The following is a 17,753-nucleotide window of genomic DNA, read 5'->3' on the forward strand; positions in this document are numbered from 1 at the left end:
CCTAAATGGAGTAGCCAGATGTTTAAGTGTGAACCTGTCTGGCAATTTCATGTAGCTATTTGAGCAAGAATGCCTGTTTCTGAAAGCCTGTCCCCTCGTGGTCCTTGCACATTGGCTTATCTGAAAAAAAGTCACTTGAAAAAAACCCTGGACAATACAAAAAACCCCACAAAATCCCCCCAAACCCAACTTTGTTGGGGTTCCATTTCTTCTGCAGTAGAAAAACGTACATTAAACTCTTAATTCCCTTAGTCTTATTGAGAGATTACTTTCACTGGACAGGACAAAGTGATTGGCATTGATTTTGTAGTATCACACTTGCACATGACTCTCCGGCATGTGAAAATGTGGCATCAGAACCTTTTGCTGATGGAAAACTTGGGCTCCTGATCTTCTTTTTCAGTCTCTTCTCTATAGTTTCCCTAAATTGTAGTGGGAGGCTGCCGAACTGGTGTAAACTGTCAGGGGTCACTGAACATAGATTGCATATTGCAGCTTGAGCTCCTAACTTTCTGTGCATGGAAGTTCTTCCTAACAGCTAATCATTAGCAATGTCTTTGCAGATTCAGGAGTGACAAAAGCCTTATTTCCAAGTACTTCAGCTCACAGTTGAACTACATTGTAATTTTATGTCTGCTTTTCCTGTCTGTTTTGAGTGGTATCTATAACTGTTCTTTCCTAGAAATAAAAATCATGGAATTCCTATGGGAAAAGGCTCAGGCTTCTTGAAATACATTTGGGAACTTGGAGATGCTTAAGACTGCATCATTCCCAAAGATTAATGGCTATTTCTGTGGTTTTCAGCATACTTCCAAGGCAATAGGAACTGAATCATCTAGAAAGTGATCAGCCAAAAAATGTAGAGCATGGGGGAAAGGTCCTTGAAATATCTGGTGTAGTTGTTTGGCTTTTCTGGCATCACTTAAATAAGATGGCTCTCATAATCTCCTTCTACTCTGATATTAGATGGCTGCTTGTCACATAGGCTGCACCAACTCACCTCATTTTGAATGCCAAGAGACTTGGTGATTTGTTTAGATCCCTTATTGCAGTATTAGCGTATATGATAATCTTAAAATTCGTGTAGCTTGTTTTAAAGTAAGTTTCTAGATTTCATACTTGTGAAAGAAACACTTCAAAATGTGGTGCAGGTATTCCTGAGAGGCTCAGAAACCAACAGGCAAAGGAAAAGAATCGCATGCTTTTGTATGCAGTCACATAATTTCTCAAGTTAAACACATGAAGTTCCCCTCCTTCTCCTTCCTCTTGCTCTTGCTTGCTCTCTCCAGGTCACTTCATGTTCAGCTGATGTATCTGTTTGTTTATTCACCTATCCAGCATACATCACTCACAAGCATTCTGGAGGTTCCTGTTAGAGAAATGAGAACTACCAAACATGTTATTGCTGTTGCTTATCACCTGAAAAAGACAACCAGAAATTGTTCTGCGGTCATTTGGACATTATGCAATGGGGGCTGAATGCCTCTTTGTTCCAGTTACCAAAAGTACTAAAATACCACTTTCTGAGAGCTGAAGACAAAAATACTGCCCTTGGAAACATGCATCTGTCTAAATCTTGAAGCCTTTCTCATTGCATCCAATTCTGGAGGAATATTTTTAGCTGTTGAATTTAGCCCTTCAGAACGTCCTGTGGTTTCTTCCAGGACGAAGCTCAATAAATTACTCTCTTCACAAACAACCAAAGTGTGGTTCGCTGGTTCGGATCTCCTGCAGGGTTCACAAGTTCAGAGCACAAAAGCCCATCTTGGTGTCCATCTTCCTATACACAAGCAGCAATGGTTTCCACGGATGGGGTCTAGGCCATGAATGCTCATAGGGGTCCACACCGGTACTGCTCTCTGCAGCAGCTTTAAAGCAGAGGAGCTGATGTTTGTGTCCATCGTGTCTGAGACACTTCTGTTTGGACTTGAGCAGAAGCCACTCCCAAGAGGAGCACGTGTGCTTACACACACATGCACACCCACCTGCCCCCCTATGCGCACACACCAGGGGCATCCAAGCTTGTGAATGTTTCTCTCTGCTCTCTTAATTAAATCAATATTCTTTATTATGTGGGTCTGTTTTCTTTCTTTCAACACCTCTGTTTTTAGGTTATAATTCCTTTATATCTTCATTGTTTTTTAGTAATTGGACAAAGTGTTTCCCAGCTTAACTTTTTAGCAAATGGCAGGAATCCCAGCAGCCATGTCACGGGGCCAGGATTTCAGTATTTCCAGAGCCACACATTTATCCAGGATATTTATGTCATATTTAGCTTGGTTACTAGAAGCAGAATTTTAAGATTTTTTTTTTTTCTTTTTTAAAGTGTAGATTTACTTCTTATAAATCTGGGCTTAGTACCTCGGCAGCTATGGGTTTAACTGCAGCTAGGGGCTTAGGCCAAGGCCCTGGGCCCAGCTCTGGCAGCTGAACCTCAGCTACAGCCGGTGGGTCTGGCCATAGTAGGGGTTTCTCATACATGGTGGTAGCGGTTCAGTGTCAAATCCCTCTCCCCAAAATTCCCGGTGGTAGGAATAACGCCTGAGCAAAATGTGACACTGCTGGCAGAAGCCCCCCAACCCTTTCCTCGCGCCCACCTGCCCAGGCTGAGCCGAGGGCTATCGTCCAGCCCTTATGCTGCTGTGGCTTCAGCCACAGCGTCTGGGTAGGAAAAAAAGGGTTGCTTGGGGGCCGCTTTATATTTGAACCCAATATAAAACCAAATCAAACCCATGTAATAATCTTTTTGCATCACTTTATTTGGGGATGGGCAAAGAGTTTGTAGAGACGAGTGACTTCCGACTAGATTTGAGACTGAGGCTTTACAATCAGGTGGTAAGCAGGTCTCCTACGTGTCTTTGCACATAGCAGGCACGGAGGCTAACGTGTGAATCCTGCAAATTTCTGACAACCCTCACTGCTCACTAACAGGACTTGAAATTGGCTTCATAGGATCAGGCCCAAAAAGTTTCCAGTACAGCTGTCTTAGCAGCATCCGTAAGTATATATGCAGTCAGCGTGTGCACTCAAATCCTTGCTGCCCCTTTGTTGTTTTGCCAAAATTCATCCTTTGTACAATACCAGATGTATTTTGCTGATATATCTTACAAGCTTCTATAATCCCTGTACATTTGGATGATTCTCAGTGAAACTGTACCTGCAAGACTACATATGATTTTACGCTATTGACTTTTATACTCTTTAGGATCACCTACCACGACAATTAAAAATACTTCTGACTTGCCAAGACGGAGCTCTGGGTGCATTCACAGTCAACCTGTAAAACACAACAGAATTAAATGTGATTTTTGTATGTGGAGTTCTTGCAGGATTAGCCTTTAGGTGGATATCCAGCTTTGCGCATACAGTTCTTTATGCAGTAAACATATTTGCAAAGTTCCTCATATCCTTTTTATCAAGAATAAATATTGCTGAAATGCATGTATTCCTGATATCAAAATAATGATGAGCTACAAGACGGTGAAGGTTTCACTCACAAAATGAAATAAAAAAGGAGAAAAGGATGTTCAAATTAAGACTAAGATTTAGGCTATGTCTGGGAAACTGATGGACTTGAGACCTTCAAGTCTGGGTACATGCCCAGGCAGCATCCTGACTCTGTTGCACTGAGGTGATGCTGTACACCAGCTCCCCTCCTGTGGAAACCCTGAGCCTGTGGGCTGTAAAAAAGTCAGGAGAAGCTCTGGTCAGAGACACAGGCTGGAAAATTTGGAATCAAGGACCTACGCACTATTTGTTCTTTGAGGGGAAAGCATACAGAAGGGGCCGTACAGAGCGCGGCCCCTGCTCAATCTAGTCATAGGTTTTGAAATGTGAGACTTGACATCATTTGGGTGCCTAAATCATCCCAACACATGGATCTGGCTCTAGCTGACTTTCTGGCTTTCTGTTTTCCCTGACAGCTTGAGGTGCTCCTCCACTCGTGGTCACTGCTTTTCCAGTCTCAAGAGGCTGGTGCAGCTTTGCGCTATGCTTATGTCTGCACATGAAGAGGATCCTCAAAATAGCCACTTCAGCTAAGCTCTTTGGGAAGACTGTGCTGCTCACAAAATGCCCATGGAAGCTACTACTTTTAATGCAGCAACAGAAAAACTCCACTCCCTTGCATTCATATTTGCTTTCTTCTTTCGTTTTTCAATAATGCAATAGGGATAACATTTATGCAAGAAGTCCAGTTTTAATTCTTTCAGTCTCTCACCATCACACTGCTCATGAGAGAATCTTACTGACCAGCCCAAGCTGGACAAAATTCCTTCATCTCATCCTGAAGCTGTGTTAATATGGCAACATTTCACTAGACCAGCATGACAGCATGATTTTGTGACTTGAGGTGATCAGAAAGGAGAGTAGAGCCATGGATTTTTGTCTGCGTTCCAGTGACTTTTAGTGTATTTTACATCAAACAAGTGTTAATAAAAGGTAGAAATCATCCAGGGGAGGCTGATGTGTAGTTTTAGGTGACTGTTAACTCAATGTATTGACATTGAACAGATCACTACTTTAAAGTACTTCAGTTTCTGATCCCATTTTGTTTAGCTCGCTCTGTGTTGAAAGCTGCTATGTATTGCTTATCACGTGGAAATTCTGTTATGGAGGCCATAAGCCTAAAAGACATTAGGTCTCCTAGGCTTTAATGCATACCCCTTTTATTAGATATGCCCCTTGATCCCTTTTGTCCAGCTTTGACAAAATCTGTATTATTGGCATATCTTTATGTAGGGAGATTATTTGTAGTAGTAATATCTAAAACATTAAAAGCCTTAGTTGTTGTAAACTTGCAAAGCAGCCCTAACATGAGGAGTGGGCCATAGAGATAAAGGGGGAAGCAAGCAGCTTGAACGAGAGGCTTTGAGCTTAGTCCTACTTCTAGCTTTCCTCCTACCTTGTTCACTTTCGTTAGGAAGACCGTTTCTTTCTGGACTTTGCCTTACTCATACATTAAAGATGATGAGACTTGCTCTACAGGGGTGTTGTGAGGCTTAATGAGTGTTCACCGGAAGCCCTCCACTCCAAAAATGTTGAAAGGGGACATGACCTGTTTGCCATAGAGATTAAGACAAAACTGTCCTACTCCCTTTCCATCTCTCTCCCCTTCATGTTTCTGCTCATCTTTTACTCTGGTTCAGGCTCCACAGGAAGCCAAGTTCAGGCAGAAGAAAGCTAACATAATAAATAAAGGAGATAGCATCTGCTGGATTTCTGAGTTGAACTGGCTTACTGGGCAGTTAAAGTAAGGCAGCAAAGAGCTAGGAGTCAGACTGGGAAAAAGAATGAGTTGGGAAAGGAAGGAGAGAAGGTGGAGTGGGGCCTTCCCTCTGTTATCTAACCTCATCCTAGCTATAAGATATTAGACCCAGTGCAAATGTAGCAAAAAGATAATTTCAGACTTTCCTTCTGGGTGTTTCTTCCAACTTTGTCTGCCGTGTCTTGCTATTTGGCCACTCTCAGAGAGAGACACTACATTAGAAAAGTCAAGCGTCATACTGTAAGTATGAACAGATGTATAGACTACCAGACAAATGAAATAATCTTTTCTCACTGCTCAATACTGGTAAAAGCTCAATGCCACACTTCAAGACAGACAAGCCAGATAAAGTAGAAAGAAAAGTCTAGAACTATGAATTAAGAGGAAACTTTGGAAGAGTCGGGTTGGATAACCTAGAGACCTTATAACGATCTCCAGAGATGCAAAAGGCAAAAAGAAAGGGAACAATCTGGCCCTAAGTCTACTTAGGACAGAAAATTGACTAAATTTTCAGGAAAAATATTTAGGTTAGAGATTAAGCAATAGGTTTTAATGGTGAGGACAGTTGAGTCTGTGGGTGTGTTACTCAAGGACACCATGGATTCTCTTCATTTAAATGTGTTAAAGAACAGCTTAGACTAACACTTCTCATTTGCAATGCATCCCTAGTAGAACGTGCACAAAAGGCAACCAATGTTGTCTTGATGGTTAGAACTGATACGTCCTTGCTTTATATTTCATCTTCCACCCTCTCGTTCATTTATTCTAGTGGACCTAGAAATCAATTAAGCATTCGTTTTATTGGCATTTTTCTTCTTTTTAGATCAGTTGGAAGAAATGATTCTCCCAGAGAATACTTTACAGAATTGCAGAATCACAGAACACATGAGGCTGGAAGGGCCCTCAGGAGATCTGTAGTCCAACCTCCTGCTCACAAAAGGTCAGGATCAGCTATGAGGTCAGACCAGGGCTTCATCTAGCTGAAAACCTTCAAGGGTGAAGACTGCACAGCCTCTCTGGGCAACCTGTTCTGCATCTTGAATGTCCTCATGAAGAGTTTATTAAAGTTGTTCTTTATTGAGCCACCCTTTCAGCACAGCTGCTTCCCAGCCAGTCCCCAGCTTGTACTGTTGCAAGGGTCTCCTCCTTCTGTGGTGCAGTACTCTGCATATGCCCTTCTTGAGTTTCATAAATTTCCTCTTGGCCCATTCCTGCAGCCCATTTCTGTCCTTCTATATGGCAGCCCCGCCCTTGAGCCTATCAACTCTTCCCCCTGCTTTAGTGTCATCTGCAGGTTTCATGAGGGTGCACTTCCATCACCTGCTCCAGGTAATTGGCAAAGATGTTAAACACAATACAACTTCCAAACAATATATTCCTTCTAATCTCCTATAATCAGGACCACCTTGTAGTCAGTACATTTATTTTCAGTAAGAATAAGTGCCAGTTAAGAATCTATTGTACTCCATGCAGGTGGCAGCTGTGGAAAAATAAGAACCTTTTACTACTTAACTGGTTATATTAAAACTATGGAAAAAGGGCTGACCAGAGTAATCAACATCCATGGTGGCCTGGTAAACAGAATACATACACTCTGAATTGCATGTACACCATACATTATTCTTTCTTGTCATATTACTTGCTTACTATTGCCAATTAGGAGGTAGTTTTCTTATATAACATCACTAAAGAATGCACTGCTTGATCAATTATCCCCGGGTGAACTGAAATACAAGAGCTGATAGCACACATTTTTATGCTGTGACATTTATTTAATTTTGTGTGCCTGTGTCTGTAGGCACATTATGGTAGAAAGCCTTTAATGAGAACAGTTTGTTGATCCTCTGAATTCTGCATGTACTTGCTTGTTCTTATTAAGCAGGCATTCTGGTCTACAGAAACAATCGAAACCACCTGCATTTCCTTTGAACCGGAGCCTTGCTTTCAACTGAGCATCCTAGTGTTGTAATACCTCATCATACGCACAGTAGGAAAAAGCACTAGCACATTTCACTCCCTCTGTGTGTATCCAGTGAAAATTTGCCAGGCACGTAATCATGCATGTGTCATTACAAGAGAGGAAAACCGATTTAGTCGGTCTTTATTTATTTTTAAACGAGGTGCTCAAAATTTGAGGCAAGGCCTGGGCAAGGGGCAGAGAGCAGTGCGGCCCTGTGAGTGACCTTGCCCTAAAAAATGTGTTTAAAAGCACATTTTCAATCTAATTTCAAGGGCACAAAGAAAGCACTTCAGTTCTCCTTGTCAGAGCAGTCCAAAAGGAATATATGTAATGTGTTGGGACTAGAAACAATAAATATTTGTATCCTTAGAAGTTATAAGCCATACTTAGTGGCAGCGATGAGTTTTAGAAGGCAATGCAGGCGAGTAATGACTAAAATACAGATGGATCATTTCAGAGATTGAATAAAAAAATTGGGCTTGATTCTGGCCTCACGCTCAGTTTACTCTAGCTTGTGATGGCAGCCTGAAGTAAAAACAATGGTGTTTTAATAGTGTTACGGGGTGCCCTTGCCCTTGTTACTCACAGAGTGGGTTGTGGAAGTGCAAGGCAGTTTAAATACCACTTTTGTTCTTCTGCAGATTCACTGCTGAGTGCTTTCCAAATTAGTTTTCATCTTTTACCTCTCAGGCACCGGCAGATTTCTGTGTTGTCTCGTTTTGCAGTACACAAGGGAATGACTTAGTTTCATGGAAAAGGATGCACGTGAGAACAGCTCCACCATTGTGTTACACCTTGAATAATCATTTCTGCTGCAGCGTAAATGACTAGATGTGATAAAAGTTTTCACCTGTTCAAGTTGTTGGAGATTTCTGATACAACTATGCATTGTTGTCCCTTTCAACAGGTGTGACTACAAGGTCCAGAGACAAAATTCTCAGTAGTAGGAATTTTGCTTTGGTCCAGTTCACTGGCATAGTTGAGGGTAAAAAGAGGTAATGATCTTCATGTACTTTTAATTTGCGTAATACAGAGTTTTTCTGTTTCTCATTACTCAGCCTCTTTATTTATGACTAGATTGACCTCTGCTTAATCTTTGACCCATGATTCCTAACGTCTCTAATCCTTTTTGTTCTCAGTGTTTAGCTCTGTTATCATGAGGTCTTTGAAACCCTGAATTCATCTGGGCTGCACTGGCAGCTCTGGGTGATGATGGTGGTAGTGGTGTCATTGATTAGCTGCAGGCTTCTCTATCCTGAACTCAGCTAATAAGAATTTCTCCATTTCAGCAGATGTCTCTGCTCCTTTGCCAAATGGGGAGTTTTCGGACTAGTGATGTGAAAGTCTAGAAACTTGCCACTTAGTCCACCACCTGGGGAGCTTCTCTGATCGTGTAAAAGCAGTTCACCGGAGTGCAATTTTATGAAACGCTATTTTCAATGTTCTTTTTTTCTGTCAGAAAAGTGTTTTAAAGACCATTTAAAAAAAGGATAACCAGACAAATACAGGCATTATGAGTGTCTTTTTATACATGTTCACATGCATGCCCACTCAGATAGAAGCAGTCCCATTACTGCACAGTGTCTAGATAGTGTCTACTGACCCCTGTGCAGCCCAGGTTTCTGATCCTGTATAGTCTAGATAAGGGGACCCAATGCAGCCTTTTGCCCTCCTTGGGGAACTCAGTTCAGCTTCTTACCCTCGTGCCAGATCTACCTCCACCCTGGATCAAGTGAATTGAATTTCAGAGCTTCAGTTCTCACTGCTGAAAAAAATGGGGGTCTTGGCACCTAACAGAGGAACTGGATCTACAAACCCATTAAAGACACTCAGACAATGTGGTAAGAGCAACTAGAGAGGTGTCCAAGAGAAGAATCACTGGGAAAACACAGGCCAGAGAGGCAGAAAAGCCACGCTGTTCCCTCCTAACCCTCCATTTCAACTTGCTGTTTCCTCCAGCAGTCCTTGCTCATTCTTATTCAGAGATATCATTTATCATTGATATCATTTATCAGAGATATCATTATATCATTGGATTTAAGCACAAACTTTGAATGAAATAAACAAGAAGAAATATATCAAATCTGTAGCAAATCCTGACCTTATACAGATAAATAGCTCTCTTGTCAGCAGGGTCAAAGCCAGAGCCTGCAGGAAGATGCTACTATTGCCCTGAGGAAAATAAAGCTGCAGGAAAGTGGTGGTACCGCTACAGATGCAGAGATCAGTCACAGAGACGAGGTCGGGATTTAGGTACTGCTGAGCACTTTCTGTGGTTGAGAGTATTTAACCCTTTATGCTGTCAGGTCTCCAGCTGAATTGTTGGAGGCTTGTCTTCTCTCCTTTCTGAGAAAAAGAAATCCAGTTTAGAGGTCTTCTATATGCTGTATCAAATTTAGTTCAAAGGATGAGGCAAAATGAGTGCATTATTTAGAGGGCCATGTGACCAAACTACAGTATGCATAATGTAAACATCTAGAGTTAACGGAGATTCATCCTGCCTTGGGGTTCAAGAGATGATGTTGCTTCCTGGGATGTTTGTAAGAAAATCAGGCATAGGGATTCCTAAATCAACATAATAAGCAGAAAAAGAACATGTGGTACATACATCAAGGTACAATACGGTGGGCATTTACTTCATTTTTAAATACTCTTCTAGGCAATAACAGCAATGTGCTGAAAATATGGCCTGACATAAGGATCCTTCCATTTTACAAGCCCACTTAAAGTTTCCATCTTTATAGTGTACTTTAAAAGAAGCAGTAATCTTAATCCCTACAATCTTGACCTCAAATTACATTTTAGTGTTTTCTCCGTAGCAAAAGAGATGCGATGCAGATGGCATTACCTCATGTAAATCCTGATGGCAAATTATGTTCCATTGCTACACGCATGGCATTATTGCATGCTAACTCTGGAAAATGTACAATACTTTTAGTGGAAATCTCTCTTCTTGAAAAAAAAATCCTGAAATCTGAGATAGGAAACCAGATAGGCCAAGAACCCCTATATTTTATGGAAGTCTCACAGCGAGTGTATATTGGGCTAGATCTTTACACAATGTAAGACTGGCAAAACTGAGATATAGCCTCCTGAATCAGAAGATCTGGCCCATTATATTTTCTTTTCTTTTGTGGTTAAGAGCACTGGATTACTGCTCAGGAAATATGGGTTCAGCTGTGAATTCTGCTGCAAGCACGGTGCAGCCATGGGTAATTCAGAGTTGCCTTAGCTTCCACGTGGAAAACGTAGCCAGCGTACTTCCCTGGCTTACCTGGGCACCCCTGGGTGTGCTGCTACAGTGGTAGAATCAGTATGGGTGTCCGGAAAGATCACACACATCTGGTAAGGGTTGGTATTTTTATTTTCTGACATTTTTAAGATCTTTGCTTTGTAGATTTCACTTTCATCTAGGAGTGCCTTAGCACAAAAACCTAGGAGCTCCTGATTGTCTGGATGGAAACAAACGTCTTGAAAATTAACTTTTTTTTTTTTTTTTTTTTTTTGAGGCAAAAGGTTCTAATGATGGAAAACACCAAACTTTGGTCAAATAAGAAAAATAACCTCTTTGAGGCAAGCCTCTTTCCCATAAATTGAAACCTCTGAATGAAGTGCCTGCCAAAGAATGCACTCTTCCTGGAACACAGGGAACAGAAAGCCAGCAACTTGCTTTGAATGTGTTGAACCAAATTTTACAGCTAGACTTCTAGACTGACCCTGAGCCTGCCTTTTTTCTTTTACTCGCAAATACTACTAATGCTTCTTCCAATTCATTGATATATTCCTTAAGGGTTGCACATAACCTTGTAGATTTCTGGAAGAAAATATCTTGAATATGAAGCTGATCATAAAGCTACCAAACCCCTAATAACACTCCCTGCCCATTCTTGTGGTATAAAAATATAACTAATGTTAGTCCAGTGAACAGCAAGTAAGACTCTGGAGGGCTCTCTGGGAGTCTGTTTTAGCTACAGTATTACTTTTCCCTGTTTAACTTTGTAAACCTGTAATTGGCAATAAAAGAGACCGCACTTTTGCTTTTTTAACTAATATTTATTTAAACCTTACCATAAGGTGCACATAGTGGTTTCTTTTGTTTCCAGCAGGATAGAATTCATAAGCATAGACCAATTTATCATTTAAATTTTTTTTTTTTTTTGCATTTTTAACCTCAAATGTCCAGCTTCACAATGTATTTTTAAGAGACCTAGACAACTTTTTTTTCCACAGTCTTTCAGTGCTCTCTTGAACATGCGGGCTACTGTGTGGGACCTCATATTGGAAATAGACACCCCTTTGGATAAAGACAGAGGACCCACTCTCGTGGTGTCTATCCGTGTAGAGTCAGCTAGGCAAAGGTGTCTGATCGTGATTATGCTGCCACGAATCTAGAGTTACTTAATATGATTAATTCAAATGTGCAGCTACTTCCATGCAAATATAGACCAAGTAGGGCATAGTCTTTGGATCAATGTATCTGTATATCTTGATCATGCATGTTTTTAGGGTGACTGTTTTCCCTTTGATGTTAACAGGGATTTTTGCCTTTTATTTTTAGAGTAGTAAGAAGACAGCTCTTCTAAAGTAAATTAAATAGAAAAGCAGACACTGAATTGAAAAGACAAAGGGTAAATATTTTTGTAGAGATGTACACAAAATTTGTAGTGAAAGTGAAAGCTTTTAACGTTTCGAGTAATCTGGTTTGGTTTTGGTTTTTTTTTTTTTTGGACAATGGTCTTGTCTGCCTGCTTCAGTTTTAATAAAAAAAAATCAAAAATTTTTTGAAGATGTTCATATACATGTATCTTAGGTTTGCATGTGTTTTAAATGTTCATGGAAAATAATTTTCACTTAATCCATCCATTCAAGATGCTTAATCTTCTAATTATTCTGAATCTTACCTAGTCTGCAAGGCTAATGCTATACCAGAAGGACAACAACTGTATGTAGAAAACGCACCAGAAACCAGGAGGGTAATCTACACAAAGTACCATGGTGTACTTGCTATGTTCTCTATACACTTTCCGAAACACCTTCTACTGTTTGCTTTCAAAGTCAGGACACGAGGCTAGATGCAACTTTAACTTGACCCTGTTACAAGTGTTCTTATGTTTCATGTTACAAAGAGAAGAACATCTGGAAATAAAAGCTTTGTCTGAGGCTGGGCTGAGATTCCTGGTTGCCTTTTAAAAAAATATCATGTTGATTGTTTTCATCATATAAATATGAACAACAGGAAAAATCTGTCAGGGTTTGATGAGATGTTGTGTCATAGCAGATAAAGTTTTTCTCAGCTCTGATTTCAGACTTTAATAGTGAAACCAGCTGTTGAGGAGCTCATTTGTTTTGTTTTATTTATCACAGCGGAGTATCTCTTCAGATAATATTTCACAAGATCTGAGAGAACTGCAGTGATAGGTTTGACTGTCGAATTCATCAACTAAAACTAAGCACAGGCTCGTCTGCTGTGTTACAAATGTCGTTTAGGAGACTTGGACCATCAACGTGGCAGAAACCCAAGGGAGCATAATGAGTGCCTTCTTAGCTGGCAATGACACTCAGGGACACAACTAAAGACTTCCAGAGGCAAAATATGAGGTTAGCATGTGATGAAGAGCCAAGGCGCCCTAGCTGAGCAGGCTCCCGCTAGCTGTGGGTAGCACACTGCGAAAGGCTTGTAACGTATGTGCCATTGCATTACATAATGGGAAGTGCTTTGGTTTACACACAGAATATTACTGCACTCTGTAATCATCCCCTTCTCGACTGAGTTCAATGACAGCTTTGAACTTGCTGATTGCTTTGGCAGGAGTAAGGAAGGGAGAAAAGAAGGAATTACAGAGTGACTCTGCCATTATGGTGGTAAGCACCTTTCCCTGTTGTGGGAGGCTGACATTCCCCCAACATCTGGAGATCGTCCCTCACATCTGGTGGTTGCTGACTCTCCTCCACTGTAGCAGCATTTCTACAGCTCCTTGGCATAGCAGGTGCCCGCAGTGGGAGTCTGCCTCTCTTCTTGTTGTGTCCTAATGGCTTTCTGCCTGCTGCCCCCAGCCCAGCACAGGATGGACGGGGCAGAAGGTCTGCTGACACAAATCCTGGGGCTGTGAGCCCTGGGGCAGTGAGCATGCAAGAGCTGGCAGTGCCCAGGCCAGTGCTGGCTCAGAGGTCTGTCCTCCAAGATGCTGCATGTGCAGCAGTCGGGGCATCACCTCTGCCATCAAGGGGCACCGTAGGAGTGAGCCCCTTGGCTGTGCAGATTGGACTCAGGAGGCAATTTTCTGTCGCTTTTGAAGTGACTGCATGTGCAATGTAGATAAAGGTATTTATATTCTATTTGATATTTTATGATACAAACAAAGTGATACAAGCAGGCTGGAGTTGTGTAAGAAACTCATCCCTTGGTCCGCTATGGGTGTGACCAACAAAATCTTCATGTGACCTAGAGCAACAAGGCAAAGACCTACGTGCCTGGAAATGCTGAGTGGGGCAGGACGCCCCAAGGGTAACAGGTAAGGGGGTCCCACTGCTCCACTGGAGAAGGAGCAGAGGTGGATCCCAGAGTAACCCAGGATGAGTCAACATCTCCTGCTAGCTCAGCTGCTGCAGCCCTTGCTCCTGCCCACGTGAACGTAGACTCAGCCGAGGGGCTGCACTGGGTTGGCAACCCCTTGTGTCAGGCAAAGCAAAGAGAGATGGAAGAAGCCAGTAAGGCACAGCCTTGCACCTCCTGGGAGCACGTGTGGGTAGAGGACCTGCCGCCCTGGGAGGCTCTTTCTGTTGAAATTTTCACCATTTTCATGAAGTGCAGGGCCGGGTTTCTGAGAGGCAGCTGCCTGGCAGCTGAAGCACTTTTTTGTGTCCCCTGGCATTTTTGTGTCTCTGCTATGATTCTCCTTATCTTCTGACTTCAATGTACAAGTGTAACTTCTCTTTCTCTTGGGCTTGCCTAACGTGGAGTTTTTAATTAACATCTGCCTCTTTGACTAACATAGTCCTCGTTCCAAGTCTTTAAATGATATCTTAGGGAATTTCAGTCTTTTGGACAAGACCTTTATCATGCTGTTTATCTGTCTTTTCTATTTCTTTGCTTGTGAGCTATTCTTTTCTATTTATTTTAGCTATCCTCAGGCACCATAATTTTGGTATAACTGATATTCAGTAGTTTTCTGATCCAAGGTTTTAAGTCATCTATTACTCCATGGGATTAGCCCTGCATGAAACCGCACAGTCCTGGAGTAGACATTAAGAATATGGATCATGTCTTAAAAATTCATTTGTGCAACTGTTGGATAAAATTAGACTCAGACAAGCTGTTCTTGTCAGAAACCCATGAAACTTCTCTAGACCTTCCTCCGTCAACCAAAGCTATTTGTCTGCAGGGCATGAAGTACCCATAATACTACAATGGGAAAAACTGCATTTTGTGGTCAGTTAGTAACATGTAGTTTTGCAAGTGGATTATGAGGTTGGTTATCATCACACTATATTATTAACAACACTGAGAAATATCTGAGTAATTTGAAGTAAGTTTTATTGATGTCATGCTTCTGCATTGACAATAAATTTCTGGGCTGAAATGTTGCATATCTTCTGCCCCATGAGGACCTCAGACAGTAGGTCACAGACATCTGGACAGCATCCTTATGGAAGAGGTAGGCTCTGCTGGTATATAATGGAGCCTGTGTAGGATGTGAAAGTGGTTCCAGATTAAAGGATAAGAAATGCATTTTCTTGAGAAGTGACACATGGCTCAAGTGCATAGAGACAGCAGTTAGAAAGGGACCATGATTTTACAGTCTGTGCTGTCAATTATAATTCACAGCATGTTTCACAACATCACACACATAAATGGGCTCAGAGTTTCTTGAAAGACTGCAGTTTCTTGCTGCTCAAAGCAACCCCTTCCTTCTCCTTATTCCTGGAATTGTATGCCTTTGGAAAGACTATAAACATACTAATATTTGTAGGTTTGAGAAATTAAGGGTTTTGTACATGAATGACTTAAAGTTCTTGCTAGATTGTAATCTCTGTTGGAATTTAGGTCCGGATTCACATATATACTTAAGCCTCTAAACAGACACAGATCCTTCTGCAGGCAAAAATAGCTACTGTGATGGGAGCCTCCTCGGACAAATGATCCTGCAGGCAGTAGAGAGGATGCGAAAGAGGTCCAGCTACAAGAGAAATTGAGCAGCCAAGTGGTCTAAGCTCAGAATCGTGTCAAATGTCCCTCTCTCCGTGGCTTCTTCAGGTGCAATTCGATTTGTGCTGGGATCCTTGGCCACGTCAGCTGCACGGCCCCCGCGATGTTGCCTCTTTTTGACCAGGGTTGTTCTAGAATGGGCCTATTCAGGATTTTTTTAACTTTAAATTAAATGTGTATGTTGAATTCAGTGGCTGGAAAATGTGTCTGAATCACAGTCCTGGAGACTAAAATCCTCTGCCTTTCCACAGAACTGCCCTAGTTCTCCCACAGCCCCTACAGAGGTGCAATAGTCCAAACCCACAAGGAAAAACACTGGAGGAGTTGAACGGTGCAGCGTGTATGTCTGGTTAATCGTCATTTGCATCCCTCATGAGACTGCCAGCAGAGCAGCACATTAATAACACTCTTGGTATCTTGCTTATTTCATTTATGTAGTTATTCACTGCACAGGAAACAAGACCACTAAACTTATACTTAAGTCATCAAGAGCATTCAGCGATAACCATTATCAGACCCATTTCAACATCTTTCAAAGCTAATCTTGCAATATGACAAGAAACAGTTATGGAAAGAAGCACTGACTTGAAGGCAATCTGTTCGCGTGGCTGCTGCTTAAACAGGGTGTCTCCAAAGGGTCTCCAACTTTCAAACCAGTAGATAATATAAACTTCAAATGGTTTTGATTTTTAAGGCATTATTTAGAGGAAGCGGTCCCATTTTCCTCTTTGCACTGTGAAAATCGGTCACAGAATCACCCCCACTTTTTCTGCTCAGCTTTTGATGCTTTGTATCTGTATCTATACAGAAGTGCTGTGAAAATGGACTGCTGCAGAAGGAAGGGTAGTGTACAGCTGCACACTAGTGGCCCTTTTCCTATTCTGTTCAGCATCTTACATTTTCCGTAGCTGTGAATCACAATCCTTCACTTATAAGGGTAGTAATTTATTGATGTGGAAAATAAAAAGTATGGCATAAATCTGACATGCTGTCTTAATTTTTAAGGAAATATAAGCTACAAAGAACCAAGAAATAAGTAATACATCTTAATAGGAAAATTAGAAAAAGCCTGTAAGAATAAAGTGAGGAACACTTGAAAAATGAGTGGAATTTAGCATTCACTTGGCAAAGTTTATTTCATACAAAATTCACTCATTAAGAGTCTCAGCTTCAAAACTGAAAGGTAAACAACTTTTTCTGTGCCTGTAATGCCTTCTGTGAAGCTATTATGGCATAAAATACATTCCATGTTTAACTGATTATAATTTAATAAACAGGAGTTGAGATACTAATTAATATTTACTTAATATGTGATCTTTAATTACACACAATAGTAATTTGTGGAGTATGGCCTTGTGATGTAGCTTTTTCAGTGAATATTAAAATCTATAGACCTTCCTCTCTTCTTATTTGTACCACTGTAAGTAGGTTTCCTTCCTGATTTGTGTCACTGTCGGAGAAATGTAAAGCTAGTGGTTCTTGCCATGCCATGAAGGACAGTTTCCCTAAGTTAGGGTGAGCAGAGTTGGATCCACTGTCCCTCTTCAACGGAAAGTGAAGTAACTCTCCCATGCAATATAGCATGAAACAAGCCAATCTCCACGGAAAGCGAAGGGAATCTTTCCATTGGCTTCAATGAAAATGGGATTGGTCTTGGAACGCAGGGGGAAAGATGCATTTCAGTGTCTTAAGAAAATCACTTAACGGCACTTTGCTGGCAGAATAGAGTTGGATCAGCTGCCTGAAAGACAGGTATTAAGTGGGAGATCTTGAATTAAAAAAGGTTAGAGGCTTATATAATATTTATTGTTTTTTATTGTACAAAGTCACTCAGAAGTCTCCTTAAATTCAACACAGATAAACAGCACTAAAGTCAATATATTTTACTAAGAATTCAGTGGGCTTGTTTGATTTGGTACATATGTGCATTAGAAATTTGTTTTCCTTAGTGTAGTTTAAAAACATCTAGTGGAATTAAACTTAGTAGCAGTGTCTCTTCCTGCTACACACATACATAGGAATGGGAAATGACTGTTCATGCCTATACCAATGAACTGCAAGAGAGGTTTGGGACTTCATTCTGGTTTTGGTCCCCAAAATCTGATTTCCAAAACTTGTTATCATGGGCCACTGTCAGACTCGGCAAATTTCACTCTCATTTTTTCTTTCTTGAATTCTTTTGAGTTTCAAAAAAACTTAGATTTTTCAGCATTTCCAAATGTTTTACTGCCTCAACCAAAGGAAGCGCTCTGTCCTCTGTGCAGGACCACCATCCTCTCTTCTACAAAGTTCAGTTCTTTCTATCACTAAAACTAACCCAT

The sequence above is a fragment of the Vanellus vanellus genome, assembly GCF_965231255.1.
Source record: "Vanellus vanellus genome assembly, chromosome: 3".
NCBI classification, from domain to species: Eukaryota; Metazoa; Chordata; class Aves; order Charadriiformes; family Charadriidae; genus Vanellus; species Vanellus vanellus.